General features: G+C 43.8%; 1 protein-coding gene across 2 annotated transcripts in view; it reads right to left on the bottom strand.

Moving 5' to 3' along the window:
* Positions 1 to 13,889, bottom strand: part of OXR1 (oxidation resistance 1) — a 446,899-nt gene extending 433,010 nt beyond the window's left edge. For both annotated transcript variants that reach the window (XM_059995055.2, XM_059995052.1), the window contains exon 1: positions 13,723 to 13,889. The gene's annotated coding sequence lies outside the window, so the exon portion shown is untranslated. The remainder of the gene's footprint in view (positions 1 to 13,722) is intronic.
* Positions 13,890 to 15,825: the final 1,936 nt, after the last annotated feature.

The following is a 15,825-nucleotide window of genomic DNA, read 5'->3' as shown; positions in this document are numbered from 1 at the left end:
AACCCTCAGATCATATATAGGACTGTCTTCTTGCTGAGCAAATTATGACCTCTAAGTCTCTCCTAGCCTCACAATCAGCCCCTCTAAGCACTCCTGCTTTCTACATAATTGTCTTGATCTCCTTCCCAACCTTTGCATTTTCTAAAGTGCCATGTTTTTCATGAAATATTCATGGCTGTCTCCCTGATGGTTACTCTCAGTGAACACTGGCACAGTGGTGAAGTCAGCACTTTCCTTTTATTCCTTTTTATTGCCCTGTAGAATTCTATTCTATGGAATACCAGCACAATTTGTTTATCCATTCCCCAACTGATGGACCTCTGCGATGTTTCCAATATTTAGCAATTATGAATACAGCTGCTACATAAACGTTTGAGTTTTCTGGGTCTTCCCTCACTCTTAGGTGCTATGAACCTGGGCCTTAGGCTGGCTTTTCCTCAACTTTTCTACAGATCTCCACTTTGTACCAGGGCAGGATGCTGGGCTCAGTGGGGTTTCTGCCCCTTCCCCAGTGGCAAAAGGCTTTTGCCAGTAAGAGAAGAATCTGGGCTTGGAGGTGGGATTTTACACCTGTTTCCAGGGGCAGCCTCTCACTATGTGCACACCTGTGGAACCAATGGGGTTTCTCTCTCTGGTTAACCTCCTTGCCCCCAAACTCTCTGGTAAGCACTGAGCAGAGACCCATGGGAAAGAACTTGTCCACTTATATGTGGAATCTAAAATATGATACAAATGAACTTAGTTACAAAACAAAACAAAGTCAGAGACATGGAAAACAAATGTATGGTTACCATGGGAGGGAGAGGGATAAATTAGCAGTTTGGGATTAGCAAATTCAAATTACTATATATAAAATAGATAAACAAGGTCCTACTGTATAGCACAGGGAACTATGCTTGATATCCTGTAATAAATCATAATGGAAAAGAATATGAAAAGGAATATATATATGCATAACTGAATCACTTTGTTATATACCAGAAACTAACACACATTGTAAATCAACTATACTTCAATTAAAAAAAAAAGAAAGGGGGCCTTCCTGGTGGCGCAGTGGTTGAGAATCTGCCTGCCAATGAAGGGGACACGGGTTTGAGCCCTGGTCTGGGAAGATCCCACATGTCCCAGAGCAACTAAGCCCATGAGCCACAACTACTGAGCCTGCATGTCTGGAGCCTGTGCTCCACAATGGGAGAGGCTGTGACAGTGAGAGGCCCGCACACCGCGATGAAGAGTGGCCCCCGCTCTCCACAACTGGAGAAAGCCCTCGCACAGAAACGAAGACGCAACACAGCCAAAAATAAATAAATAAATTTATTAAAAAAAAAAAAGGAAAGAAAGAACTTGTGAGAGAGTGCAGACTCCCCTTGCATCTACGCTCCCAGGTATTCTCAGGTATCCTGCTAAGTCCTCACTTGACTTTCAAGAATTTTTTAAAGATTTTAAATCTTTCTTCTTATTCGCTTTCTAAAATATTTTTATCTTTAGTTGTGGTAAAACATACATAAAATTTATTATCTTTACCATTTTAAGTGTACAGTTCAATGGCATTAAGTCCATCCACATTGTTGAGCAACCATCACCACCGTCCATCTCCAGAACCTTTTCATCTTGTAAAGCTGAAACTCTGTATCCATTAGCCAAGAGCTCCCCATTTCCCCCTCCCTATAGCCCGTGACAGCCACCACTTTTTTTTTTTTTTTTTTTTTTTGCAGTACGTGGGCCTCTCACTGTTGTGGCCTCTCCCATTGCGGAGCACAGGCTCCGGACACACAGGCTCAGTGGCCATGGCTCACGGGCCCAGCCGCTCTGCGGCATGTGGGATCCTCCCGGACTGGGGCACGAACCCGTGTCCCCTGCATCGGTAGGCAGACTCCCAACCTCTGCACCACCAGGGAAGGCCCAGCCACCACATTTTCATCTCCATGAGTTTGACTATTCAGGGTACCTTATAAAGTGGAATCATATAAGAATCTGTCTTTTTGTGACTGGTTTCTTTCACCTACATAATGTCTTCAAGGTTCATCCATGTTACAGCATGTGTCAGAATTCCCTTCCTTTTTAAGGCTGAATAATATTCTATTGTATATGTATATGCCACATTTTGTTTATCCATTCATCCATCGATAGACACTTGGGTTGTTTCTACACCATGTCTACTGTGACTAATGCTGCTATGAACATGGGTGTACTCTTCTTATTCACTTTTGTGTATATTATTTCTTCTTCCTATGAGCTGGCAGAGGTAAAAGGGTTCATGTCCCATATCTCCTTAGAAGGACTTGTCCTTTTTTGGACTTCAGTTCACTTGCTTATCTTGTGACTTCAGCTCTTGATGGGCCCAAGACAAGTTATGACTTTATATAATATACAAAATCCAGCTTTTTGTCATTGTGATAGTGGGAGTGATTTCTTGTGAATTTCTCCACCTTACATGGAAACCAAACTTCTGAACTTTATTTCATCAAAAATAAACAAATGAAAAGAAAAGAAAGAAATACTGTTGGGAGGAGTGGGAAGATGGAGGAAGAACAAGATGGAAGGAAGTTGGTGAAAGAGATAATAATACTCATCTTCCATATCTTCTAATCTAGGAAGTTACCAGATAAGAGCAAATATCAAGATCTAGAACTCTATGTATTTAGGGATACGGAAATAAACACCAGAAAAAAAGTGGTTGCTTCCTATGAATAAGGAATTGGAGATAGTGAGCAGTGGAGGAAGAAACTACTAGTCTATATCATATGCCTTGTAGAAAATTTTGACTTTTTAAACATGCTCATGTATAAAACTGGCTGAAAATTTTAAAAATTCCTTCAGTATTATAACTGATTCCCTGAGGTAGTAAAATGTAAAAAAAAAAAAAAAAAAAAACCTGTAAAAAGAAAATCTCCTTCTTCTTTATGAAGTCTGGGCCCTATCACAAAAAGAAAGGAAAACAAAAACAAATACAATGGAGAAAGAATTACATAAATTAAAATTAATTCAACATTTTCTATCAATGTACAAATCTACCTTAAAAGCCAGAAAAGCAATTTTGAGTTGCTTTTAAAGGATAGTTCAGAAATACATAGTACCTAGGCACCATAAGCAACGCAAAGCCATATTTATATGCACAAAGTTCCCTTTCTCTGGGCCAACAGGTATCTTGTGAACCAACACAGAAAGGGAGGACTCTTACACAGAACAGCTGCTTTCAGGTGTCCACAGTGCAAAGGAGTGCCAGAAACAGCAAGGAAGAAAGTCCAGACACATGAATCATCAGGAGAACTCTGACACAGAAATTTCCGAGTCTCAATCATCTATATATATATTACCGTCTTGATTTTTTAAAAATATCACACCATTAGAAAATTTAACTGCATGAATTTTTAAAGGAAGCTTTGTGTCATTATTTTATATGGAAACTAGCACTGAGCATGAAGGAAAATAAAAAAATGAATAGAATGGAAACAAAATAGTTTTACTGGACTTTTGAAAGCTTGGCAACTGAAGCCTACTCTTAAAAAGGGAGCTAAAACTAGTATCTTGAATACATGTTTAACACTAGCACCAAATTGAAACTTCCTCCTTGCCTTGATAAGAAACATTGGAAGAGAACAAATACAAAATCCTTTCAATTCAGTTCAATACATATCCATACACCACCCAAAGTCATCTCGTATAAAATCAGTCATAGTGTCCCCCACTCTGAGAAACACTGCTTTAGCCAAAGTCCCCTCCAGTCTTCACAGTAACACATGAACTTCAGAGGTTCAGGGCTGCCTCTGTTGGCAAAGACAGCCCAGAGGCGGAAAGAGATTAAGGAGGAAAATCACTCCCCAACTCCACCCCTATTTTTAAGATGGTAAAAATGAAACAAAGAGAGGGATGATATATGAACAAGGTAATCCTATAGAGCCAGAAGGCCATGGAGAAATCGTATGAAGGAATATGACCGTGCTGATACCTATCAGGTCAAGTACTCCAGGTAAACAACGTGAACATATATTTGTAAAGTAGACTCCGATTAAACAACAAATTCACTCAACAAGTAATTACTAATCTTGTGCTTTGTGCCAGATACTTTACAGGTTCCTGGATATGTACTATCACTACCATAGTAGACCACTGAAATATTTATCTACGTAATAACCAGAGACTATGCATGCCATGTTTACTACTGTTTCCACCAACATACAATACCACGCTTCATGCTTAATAAATGTTTGGGGGATCACTAACGGCCTATGTGTTCCTAGAAGAGAATCTTAAACATGGAACGTTGGGCAGTTATCTCATCTAAGCTCCCTGGATATTCAGAAATCTCTTCTACATCATCCGTAACAAATATGGATGACGAGCTCCTGCTGAGTGCTTCCAGAGATGGGGACTCCTGAACCACACTTACATAAGATTGTTCTCGCTTACAGTGAGCGAAAATCGGCTTCTCTGAAATTCCCGGCCATAGGTCTTAGCTCTTAAGCGAGCGATAAAGATTCAATCTTTCTTCCTTTCGACAACTGGAAGCTCATATTTATCTTGAACTCCTCTTTGCCAAGTTTATGGTCCGTAGTTCCAAAAAACTGCCCTTACAAAGCAAACTGTTTTTCCACTAGTTCTCCAGGGGACACATGATCATCTGAAAAGGGGTGCCTAAACCAGGCACGATACTTCAGATAGAGTTTTATAACAGAATAAAAGGATAGTACCCCCTTCCCACTCTTTAGACCTAGCTACGTGCATTGTTGTTTATTTTATCCACATTATATCAGTACTAGGTTGGATAGTGTCTCCCCAAATCTCATGTCCTTCCCAGAATCTCATCAGAATGTGACCTCATTTGGAATTGGGTCATTATAGATGTAATTGCTTACATTAAGATGAGGTCATACAAGAACAGTATGGGCCCTTAATCCAATATGACCAGGGTTCTTATCAGAAAAGAAGAGACACAGATTCAACACAGGGGAGAAAGAACACCATGTGATGATGCAGGCAGAGATTAGAGTGATGCCTCTGTAAACAGAGGAACGCCAACAATTACTGGCGGCACCAGGAGCTAAGAGAAAGGCATGGAACAGATTCTCCCCCTAGAACCTTCAAAGAGAGAATGGCCCCGTCAACACCTTGATTGCAGACTTCTATCTTCCAGAACTGTGACAGAATAAATTTCTGTTGTTTTTAGTCACCCAGTGGGTGATAATTTGTAAGAGTAGCCTTAGGAAACCGACCAAGTATTTTTGCCTCCCACATGGGTTCTGTTTAGATAATACACTCATTTTATTTGTTGCTGTCATTTTGTTTTCCTTTTTTCCCTTCTAGTAATTCATCATCACTGAAGCAAGTTTTTCCCATCCGAATCTATGTAGTGGACATGAGTTGAGTATGCCTGCCCGGTATCATCTATTCCCCTCCTTCTGGTAGGAGCAGATTAGAGATTATGCCTTGGTAGCCCCTTGGGCCCATGAAACACAATGTTGGTGGACTGCCGGTCAAGATGCCCTGTTTTTTCTCTGAACTGACTCTCTCTTTCTCTCTCAGAATTCTGCGTCTTGGGCACAGTGACACAATGACGGAAAACAGTTAGAGTTGACTCAACCCGACAGCGGGGTACCCTTTCCAAGGTCTTCTTCTTCAGCATTTCCTTCGATTCCATGAACTATTTCATGACCACATGATGAATTCCTTTCTGCTTAAATTGCCCAGAACCAGTTTCTATTTAATTCAGTTAAGGAAGTCTGATAAATTACAAAACTGAAGCTTTGAATTTTGTTCTGCTGTGTTTTACCGCCTATCTTATTTTGACTTACCACTATTAGTAGGTTCCACTGAAATTTCAGCTTCACTCCATTCCCTCCCACAAAATAATCTATGGAAGCAGCTCAAAACTCTTCTACATACAGCTATCTATAATGGATTTATTATTGTTTTAGCAAGGCTGTGTGCTTCTGTCCAAGAAGAAGCTATTGGAAGACTTAAAAGAAATTAATGCATAGTTTCCAACTGGACTACTAACAACCTTTTTATTCTCACTCCCATTAACAATGAACTAGTCACATGGTTTGAGCCTTAAATTAGGTCCTACCTGGAGCCAGATATACTCCCCTATTTTACTGAGTTACACATTCATGAAGTCTCTCTCTCTTTTTTACTTCCCCTCAAGTCACTTAAAATCAGGTTTTCTGATTCTTCACAGTGAAAAACTCTGAACTAATTCAAGTATAAATAATTACTTTAGAGGCGTAGCTGAAGTACGGCGAATTAGCAGTGTACAAGGACAAAGAAGGGTGCCAGGCACCATGCTAAGATCTTTACTTGCTTATCGTACTTAATCATCACAAGAATCATACCTGTAATCTGGTGGGTGTGATTCGCAAAAGACAGGAGAAGCTGGAAAGTCAAGTAATTTGTCCAAGTTTTCACAGCTAGTGACTTAAAAATGGAGATTTGAATTCAAGTCTGTCTGATTCGAAAGGGAATGTTTTTTCTGTCCTGGCTTTCAATTTTAAGTCTTTCATTACTGTAACTGATAATATATCTTTACCATAAATTACAAATAAGACAACAGACATAATATACTTTACAACTCACAAAGTACTTCCAACACATGTAGGTTTTAACATTTTCATTGAATCTGAAACTCTTCAAGAAACCACAATGGCAACAGCACTGATTTAAAACAAAAACCAAACTATTAATTTAGCAACAGAACCATCAACAAGGGCCAATCTTCAATTTTCTTGTCATTAATAGCAATAACCTATTTGAAGAACATTATCCATAGTGGCGGTTTTTTTGTTTTTAGATAAAACTCTACTAATGTTCACCCCAATTAGGAAAACATAAACATGTACTTGATCATCTTGATCACTTAAGTGAAGAGCTGAGTTGAACTCCTATACAAATTCAATTAGAGATCCATTGATGCCTTCTTTAGTTGCCTATAAAAGACCTGGAATGTAACAACTGAAAAGAGAGGTTCTTGAGCTGAATAACCATTTTTAGATAAACAGAAGAAACATGGATTTAACCAAGAAAATAAGTGTGCTCTTAAGGTGGAGAATGTTAGGATGGAGACTTTGAAAAATTATAGACTCAGCTGAAATGATGCAGCATAACCTTCGGCAAATCACACCATAATCCTGAGTCCCCAAGGCCCCATCAGTCAAAAGAGGACATCAGACTACTTCACCTCCAAAACCCCTTCCTAACTATGATCCACTCCCATTGTCCTTTTCCATCTCATCTTGCTCACCAATGGCCCCACTACTTCCACTTCCTAGACAGTAACTATTTAAATTCCAGCACTAGAAGGACATATAAGCACCACCATCACCAACACTATTAATACGCACTTTTGCTTTGAAAATATTTCCTCTAATCCTATAGTGAACTCTACAGGGAAAAAAAAAAAAATCTCCATTTCAAAGATGAGGAAATTGGAGCTCCATGAAGTTAAAAAAGAAAAAAAAAACCCTCATCTAAAGCCACAGAACTACTAAGTAAGAGTGCCAGATCTGACTGCAAATCTCTTTTTTTTTTTCTTTTTTGCGGTACGCGGGCCTCTCACTGTCATGGTCTCTCCCGTTGCGGAGCACAGGCTCCGGACGCGCAGGCTCGGCGGCCATGGCTCACGGGCCCAGCCACTCCGCGGCATGTGGGATCTTCCCGGAAGGGGGCACGAACCCGCGTCCCCTGCATCGTCAGGCAGACTCTCAACCACTGCGCCACCAGGGAAGCCCTGCAAATCTCTTGATCCTCCTTAAACTGCTGTCCCTCTTTCCTGGCAATGGGTGGCGAGTATTCTGGCTCATCATTTGGTCTTTTCCGAAAACGTCAATTGATTCACAAGCCTGGTCGCAGCTCTGGTTCCAATCAAAATTGCTAAAATCAGGCTTCATAATCCAGAAGACTGAGATCTATGTTTTGGTCAGTGGAGTCCCAGACCAATGTCAAGTACCAGGCATGTCTGTGTGTAAAAGAGGCTGCTTCCAGCACCCATAACTGTGCTCCCAATGACAAACAGTATATCTCTTTCACCTTCTTTAAAAGGACAGAGACAACGCTAAATCCCTAAATTAGAAGGGACTGCATCAGCCAATTTAGCCCAGTATTCAGATTCCGAATGATATCACATAATGAATATTCTAGAGATAGAAGAGACACACTATTTATACTGAAGGCTGAAAGCCTCAGGATACGTTCTAGGCTATTTGCTTCTGAAGATGAACAAGCATTTATGAACAAAAGTAAAACCTTCCACAGGCAAGGTTACCTTTTTCATGCATTACTGCTGCTTGTCCTTAACAATAATAAGCTAAAATGAAATTAAAAGCAGAAAGTCTCTTTGCCTCTGCTGTAGCATAAATTTCAAATTCCTGCTTTTGTTGTTCTTTTTCTCGTTCTTAAACTCAGCAAGGACAGCATACACTGTTCAATAAAATTCCCAGCCTTGACACTACCCTTCTTCCAGCTGGACAATAACTGACCTGCCACAGTGACCCGCAAGTTTGTTCATAGGTAAGAGAAGCTGACATATCATTTCATTCCCCACTCCCAATACATGCACTCTGATAGTTTAAAGCATAGGCAGTACCTAGTAGCCAAATCAGCAGAGATGTTCAGCTCTGTAATCTTTATATTAGTCTCATCAAAATAGTGACATGGTATGCTCAGCTTTTGAAAGTGAGCCTTTGTCACAAACATTATTGACAAAATTGATTTGAAATTCTGCTTCACTCTAACTATCATATCAGCCAGCCCACTGCCTCCTACTATGGCTATCAGAAGTATAAAAGGGCACAGACCCATTCAACAAGTATCTGTGGGGAAGGAAATCATCTCTCTTTCCTCAAATGTCAAACAAAATCAATAACTATGTCCTAAAGAAAGGAAAAGGGAGATAAGAACTGACCCCTTTCACCTCAGATTGCTCACTCCCTCCTTGTCTGATCTATAGAGAAACACATGTAACTGTTTCCCCCCTAATGGTTTCTTTTGCCTTCTGCATATCAACAATGTGTTCTGAAGTATTTTTAAGAATAAGGCTCTATAGCCTCTCCAACTTTAATGAAAACAAATACCCATCCTGTATTTCTTTTTATAGATAGACTTTGAGACATACGTGAAATATATGTATATTACTCTAAATGAACTTGGTTTTGCAAACCGGTTGCAAGGCACAATGCAGCTCAGCATTGCAAATGCAGAGTCCCAGTGTCTAGAACAGAACCTGCTACTGTTGAACTTACAAATGCTTGTTGACTTTACAAATAGGATTATCATTGGTTCAAATCATATCCTTGAGGCTTCATACAGCCCATGAGAGGTGCCCTCTATCAACAACAGTGCGGCTCACAGTGAAGTTCTACCCTCCTCAGTTCTTTCACTCTGTCTTTGGAAAGAGGAAGCCTTCCTAAAATCAAGAATATGCAACTGAACAAACAATTGAACAAGACATTCAAGGGTGCAAGCAGAGAAACTGAGGTTGCCTCTGTGGAAAACAAGGACTCTCCCCACTGCCTTTTTCCAAGAGAGACGCAAATCTCTGTTCCTCTCAGAAGCAGGAAAGAGCTGTTTGTGTTTGTACACACAGGAGAAAAGGAGAGGTTACCGGGTGCCCCAGAAACTAAGCAGGAGACTCTTCTGCTGCATGAATTCCTGAAGGACTGAGGGATGGTGACGGCCAAGGATGGAGGGAATGGTTATTAGAACAAGAAGGGAAGTAAGCAGCCCTAATGAGGATCCCTTTAGAATGAATTCTGAAACCAACCCACCAATAAAAGTGCTGGCAGGTGGAGGGAGACGGAAGGGAGACTAACTAAATCTGTTTAGTTTCTCCAGGCCTCAGTGTGATCATGACAAAGGTTTTATCAAGCAAGCTTCTGAGTTCCTGCACACAGGTGTTCTTAGAACACTTCCCTGATCTTATTACATCCAAGAGTGTAAGCTATTGTTTCCCCTCTCCAAGCAGTGTATTGTACTGCAAGTCGGAAAGGTTTGCTTCTCAATACATGCCTTGCTGTCGATTTAAAACTGAAACTAAATGCACGAAAATTATACAGGTTCTTACCTTCCTGGGCAGATGTCTACAAATACTAAGGTTTCATTTTGGAACACTTCATGAGGCTTCTAATAAGTGTTCAGCTAACATTTTTGCCTGATTCGGTTCAATCCCTCACTACATGAAGAATTTATTAGTTGTAATTTAAATTAATATTAATTTTAAAACTATGTATTTTTAAAAGCAATTACCAAACAAGTACAGTGAAAAATACAGTGGCAGAACCAGTTTTAACTTGTTTTCATCAAAAAAATGTTTACTCAGTTCCTATGCATACTATATATGTCTTTTCAGACATTCCCAATCTACTTGAGGACTTTTTTTTTTTGAAGGCTGAAAAGAAGTTCTGCTAAAAGGAAACCTCTTTAATTTCCTTAAAGCGACTGTTTTTGAATATGGGGCCATTTGCAAAGAAAGTCTCTTAATATTAACTACTCTTGATTTTCAAGATAGACTTCCAATAGGAATACGTGAAAGCATCCTGACAGGAGCCGCTTTTCATTATAATCATACCTAGCTCTAAGCCAGGGTTCCTCATCTTCAGCACTGCTGACATGTGGGGTTGGATAACTCTTTGTTATGGGGGACAACCCAATGCCTTGTAGAATATTAGCAACATCCCTGGCCTCTGCTCACGGGATGCCAGTAGCACCCCTCCCCACCCAGTTGTAACAACCAAAAACATCTCCAGACATTGCCAGTGTCCCCTGGGGGGCAAAACTGTCCCTGTTGAGAACCACTGTTCTAAGCCTATCAGTAAGATCTAACCCTGGGGCAAGAGAAAGTGATTTCTCTTCTTACGTTTTGGTTAATATTTCTCTCACTCATTATTCTGCTTCATCAAACCATTTCACCACTTTTTTTTTAATGACTTTACCTTAGGGTTGCAGGGAGTCCATTGATTATTTCCTAAAGTGTACCTGAATTTAGGGAACAATCCTCTGGGAAAATTATTAAGCTAGCCTTCAGAGGACTAAGAACCAGCCCAAGGGTACAATCCTTTGTATTTCAAATGCACGAGGTAAGGAGTGGAGACAGAAGGGTTTTCTCATTTTGCACTGAATTTAGCATTATATAAATGAAGCTTTCACCTCCACACACGCAAAAGATCTTCAGGTGCCTAAACTCTACCTTTATTTGACATCCTAATCAATTTGCCCAACTCTCCTTCCTCCATGACTCCCAAAACAAAAAAAACAGGCAAACATATTTGGTTATATCTATTTGAGCAGCACTCTGGGGAGAACAGTATTAATAGGTAAGATAATAATTTATTTTACCTTCACCACATGTTCTAATAATAATCAATGAAAAAAACATAGTAATAGAAGCAGAAAATGACAGTATATGTCTTTGTATTCAAACTTTTCAGATATCCAGAATCATGGCCATACTTCAAAAGGTATTTTTCAATAGTTACTGTACTAGAAACTGGGCCAGCCACTGTCCTATGGAATAAGACAACATGCCCCTGGCCATTAGAAGCTTGCTGTTCTTCTGCTGTGTCCCTCCACAGGTCAGTGATCACCTTGTAAGACAACCCCATACTATGGTCCTCATCACTTTTTCAGAGTTTCTCACTTCCCTTCATCTGAGTCTCCCCCCTGCAATTTGGATGTTCAGAATTACTTCTGATGTCTGAACACACAATCTCAGAGCCCAGCCCTCTGAGATATCTGGCAGACAGTAAGCACAGCTCTCGCTCTCCCTTCTCTGAGTCCTTCCACAGATGGCACAGGTTTCCACAGTCTCCTTCACCCTCATTTCCTGTATTTGGTAAAGTCTCGCTTAAAATATGGCACGGAGGACAGGAAATAGCAAGCTGGATGGAGTCTAAGAAACCGTGGACATGGTGACAACTCCCGCTCTGCCGCCCCCTCCCCTCCAGTTTCAGATGCGTACGCTGAAGAAGCTTCTTCCCTTCTTGTGGTTGGTGGGTAAAATATTTGTTAGTCTAAGAGGCGCTTTTGCATAAAGCTTTTTGCCCTCAGGGCTTGTTTTTTCTACTAACCTGGTCTTTTTCTTTTTAAGTTACAATTACCTGTGGGAAACTCTGGGGAGACCCACCTCGCGAGAACCAGTAAGTGCTGGCTATTTGGAGCCATCACTGGGGTCCGCGGGGCAACATCACTGCGTCACCTGCAGGGGCAGCAGAGTGAACTGAGGACCCCCGGAGTGACGCCCCAGGGAAAGACTGGTGGATTCGGGAGCCCCTCTAACCAGCGGGACTCCTCGGATTCCCTCTGGCAGAGGAGGGACAGCAGCGTCCTCCGGGGTACCGAATCAGAGGACAAGACCGGCGTCAGGTTTGGGACGTGCAGAAGTCGGGGGAAGAGGTTAGAGAAGAGCATCATTGGACGAGCAAAGAATGCGACCCTAGGGAAAGGAGGCAGAAGAGAGGCAGGAAAGCACGTTTCCTTTAATCCCCTCCCCGTGCCGCCTGTGGAGCCCTGGATCTCCTCGTCATGGAGACAGACTGCAGCAACACACGCGACCCCGGGCGGGCAACACGCGCACAGGCGCGCACACACGCATACTCACACGCCCCGCCGCGAGTTGCACACTGCAGACTTCTGTCTGACTTCCCGGCCCCAAACACCGTACCTCCCGGATTCCTGTGGCCTAGAGCAGAAATCACCCTCCACCATCCCCTGAAACACACACATTCAGACCCTACATTGCACCCTGAGGGTGCCGGGAACCACTGGCAGCTCCCCTGCAAATGACTACCTTCCCGGTTGCTTAATCTGTCCAAATCTACAAGCTTGCCTAAAGCGAGCTGCCCTGTTAACAAGCGAGGTAGAAGATGAAGGAGGAGCCTGGCGTGCAAGTAAACCTCAGAGAACCGCTACTAATTCACTAGTCAGGGGGACCGCACGTAGCGTAGCCTCCAAGCCTTTCCTGAGCCTTTGAGCCCCAACAGCAGCCCCGTTCCTCCGCTCGATCTCTGCACCACTCCCCTCCTCCCCTTTACCCAAATCCCTCAGCGATTTTCCTACTGGCCCTTCCAGGCCACTTTCTGCCTCCATCCTCTGTCCAGCCAGTTCCCAACATTTGGCCTCGCGTATTCGCTTCGAAGACCTCCATCCAAGCCTGTCCCTCTCCATCATCATATCACCCTGACCTGGTACAGACTCCCCAAATTATTCGAGTCCACTCGTTTCCCGGGGCCCACGGCCCCCTCCACCGGCGTCCTAAGCTCTGGTTCAAATCCGCTTTCCACGCGCCCCACTTTCCATCCATCTTCCCTCCCGCCCCTCCGGCCAGGACACGCTCACCCTCTACTATGCCTCCCACACGGCGCTCTCAACCCTGTCCCCCGGAGACACCCGGCTTTCCCTCTGCGGCTGTTCTCTGCCGGGAGCCCGCATCCCAAACCCATCCCGCACCAGCCCGCTCTCTCGCTGCGCGGTCCTTCCCTCTGCCCCAGTCGGCCCCCTCGGCCTCCGCCGGAGTCAGTTCAGACTTCCTGCTTTGCCGCCCCCGCCCCGCCCCCCACTAGAACATCCCAGAGGCCACCACTTTCAAACTGGCCAAGAGGCTCGCCGAGGCGCCGGGCACCTGGGGCAGCGGCCAGCCGGTTCTCCGGAGCGCCAGCCGTGCCTCCCGCCTGCCAGCGTGGGCTTCCCCGGGCCGCCAAGCCGTCGCCCCACCGCCCAGCCGCCTCACAAACTTACTTGCGGGTCGCCAGGAGGGGGCTGCGGTGAGCGGCGGCGGGCCCCGCGGCGGCTAGTGCGCCCCTCTCGGCTGGGCTGGGCGGCGCGGCGTCGGCGCCGCGCTCCTGCGGCCGCGCGGTGAACGGGCTCAGCCTGACGCAGCCTGGCTCTGCCACCGCTGCCGCCGAGGCCGCCGAGCGCTTCCAGACATGCTCAGTTTCCAGACCTGCCCGCGTGGACGCTACCAAGAGCGAGTGACTGTGGGGGGAGACAGGAGGGAGCCGCGGAGCGGCGGCCGCCCGCCGGAGGCTACCAAGCCGGAGGCCGGGAGGAAGGGGGGCGACGCGCAGCTAAAAATAGCTAGTGCTGAAACCGCCGCTCGGGCTTAAAGCGCCCACCCACGCCGCGCGCACGTCCCCGCCGCCAGGGACTTGGGCTCGGAACCTGAGCGAGCGTCCTGCTAGGTCCCTGCCGGCAGTCTGAACCCCACCCCGGGGGGAAAATGAGCTTCCCGCACAGGCACCAGAGGGTTTCGCCGGAACTAAGCCCCACGCTTCCCTGATTTAGGGCTCCAGACTATCGGGCAACCCTAATTTCAGGTACTCGCCAAAGAAATGAAAGAAAGTTGGGTTAAAGCAATGAAAAAGCTCCGCGACTGCGAAATTGGCTTAGGACTTCTGGAGAAGAATTAAAGTTTTTTGGATACTTACTTTTACTGGAAGGAAAAAAGAGGAAAGGAGGGTGATGATCAATAGCCGGGAGAGGGGGCCAAAGGGTGGCAAGCGGCAGGCTGTAGGGGACTTTGGAAAGAGCTTCTAAAATTAAAATGTAGAATTCTTTTCAGAGCGTTTATGACTCCTCATTCCGCAGGGTTTTGCATAGTTCACGGACACCTACCCTGACCTTGGTGATTTTGTTGTCCTTGTAATCTGAACTGTAATTTTTTTAACGCACGTTTTACCTCCATCCTTGCGCCTCCAGTCCGACTTTAAATTGCAAAAAGAAAAGGACGCAAACTGGAGATGAACGGATTCTGACACCTAAGCTGGAACCGGGCCATTTGGTGACCCTGCGCAGAGAGGGGTCGGTCCTCTTGCCACGTCGGGCCAGGAAGCGTCCTAGGTGTCCTGAGCATCAGGCTCTTTCAGCCTCGAGGTCTCAGAGCCGCCTCACCTGCAAACAAACTGCCCGCTATTCATTTTCAGTGTATTCTACCTTAATTCCTGATAATCTACTTTTGAAAATTTTCCTCCCTTAAAATGAGAGTTACAAAAGTTTCCTGGGTCAAATTCCTGTCTTTATTTAACTCACCCCTCACAACCATCCCGTAAGAGAATCATTATTATTCCCATTTGACAGAAGAGGACGTTGAAGTTCAGAGACACTCATCTCTTGCCTGGAGTGATAGTGTTGAACCCAGAGTCCGCCTGACTAGAAACTTCCATGGTTTCCGCATAACCTATTCCCCTGAATCAATAGCTTTACCTGATAAGGGCAGAAAAAAAATAGATTTTTCTCTGTGGAGTGCTCAGAATAGGAAAATGCCAAATATGAATTTTGTTCTCCATTATTTTACCCCTAATTTCTTCCTCAACATTCACAGCTTAGATTGTGTATATTCTATTAAAAGTGATGTGTTTCGTTTTTATTCATTCATTCAGAGAGAATTTACTGGGAATCTTCTAAGAACAATGCAGTCACTGGGGATGTATTTTATATCTCACAGTTCAGATTCTTTGTAAGCCTACTTTCGTTTGCCATTGTTACAAATTAATGCGGTTTTGCTAACCCTACTCAGTAACGTAGTTGTGCTTTTTCACAGAACTGAGTGGTATGTGTCTATCTGGACCAAGTTGTCCTCCCTCTTAAGTTTCCTCCTTCCCTCCCCACTTAAATTTAGTGCCATGTCTAGCCCAAAATAGTTGATTAGTTAATGTCTGACCTTTTACTTGCTAGTCTCCAGCTTCTTGACTCCTTCTTTCTTTAGTGTGTGCCTCCGATAGATGTCTTCTCCAGGACTAGAGCCACTTTGTCATGACAACACCATTTTCCTAATTTTCCATGAGCAATTCATTGGGAAAATCAAAATGGAATTTCCCTTGGAGTATCAGCACAACTCACCCA

Source organism: Delphinus delphis, chromosome 17, assembly GCF_949987515.2.
Source record: "Delphinus delphis chromosome 17, mDelDel1.2, whole genome shotgun sequence".
Taxonomy (NCBI): Eukaryota; Metazoa; Chordata; class Mammalia; order Artiodactyla; family Delphinidae; genus Delphinus; species Delphinus delphis.
Note: the sequence above shows the minus strand (reverse complement) of the source record. Positions and strands in the feature narration are given on the sequence as shown.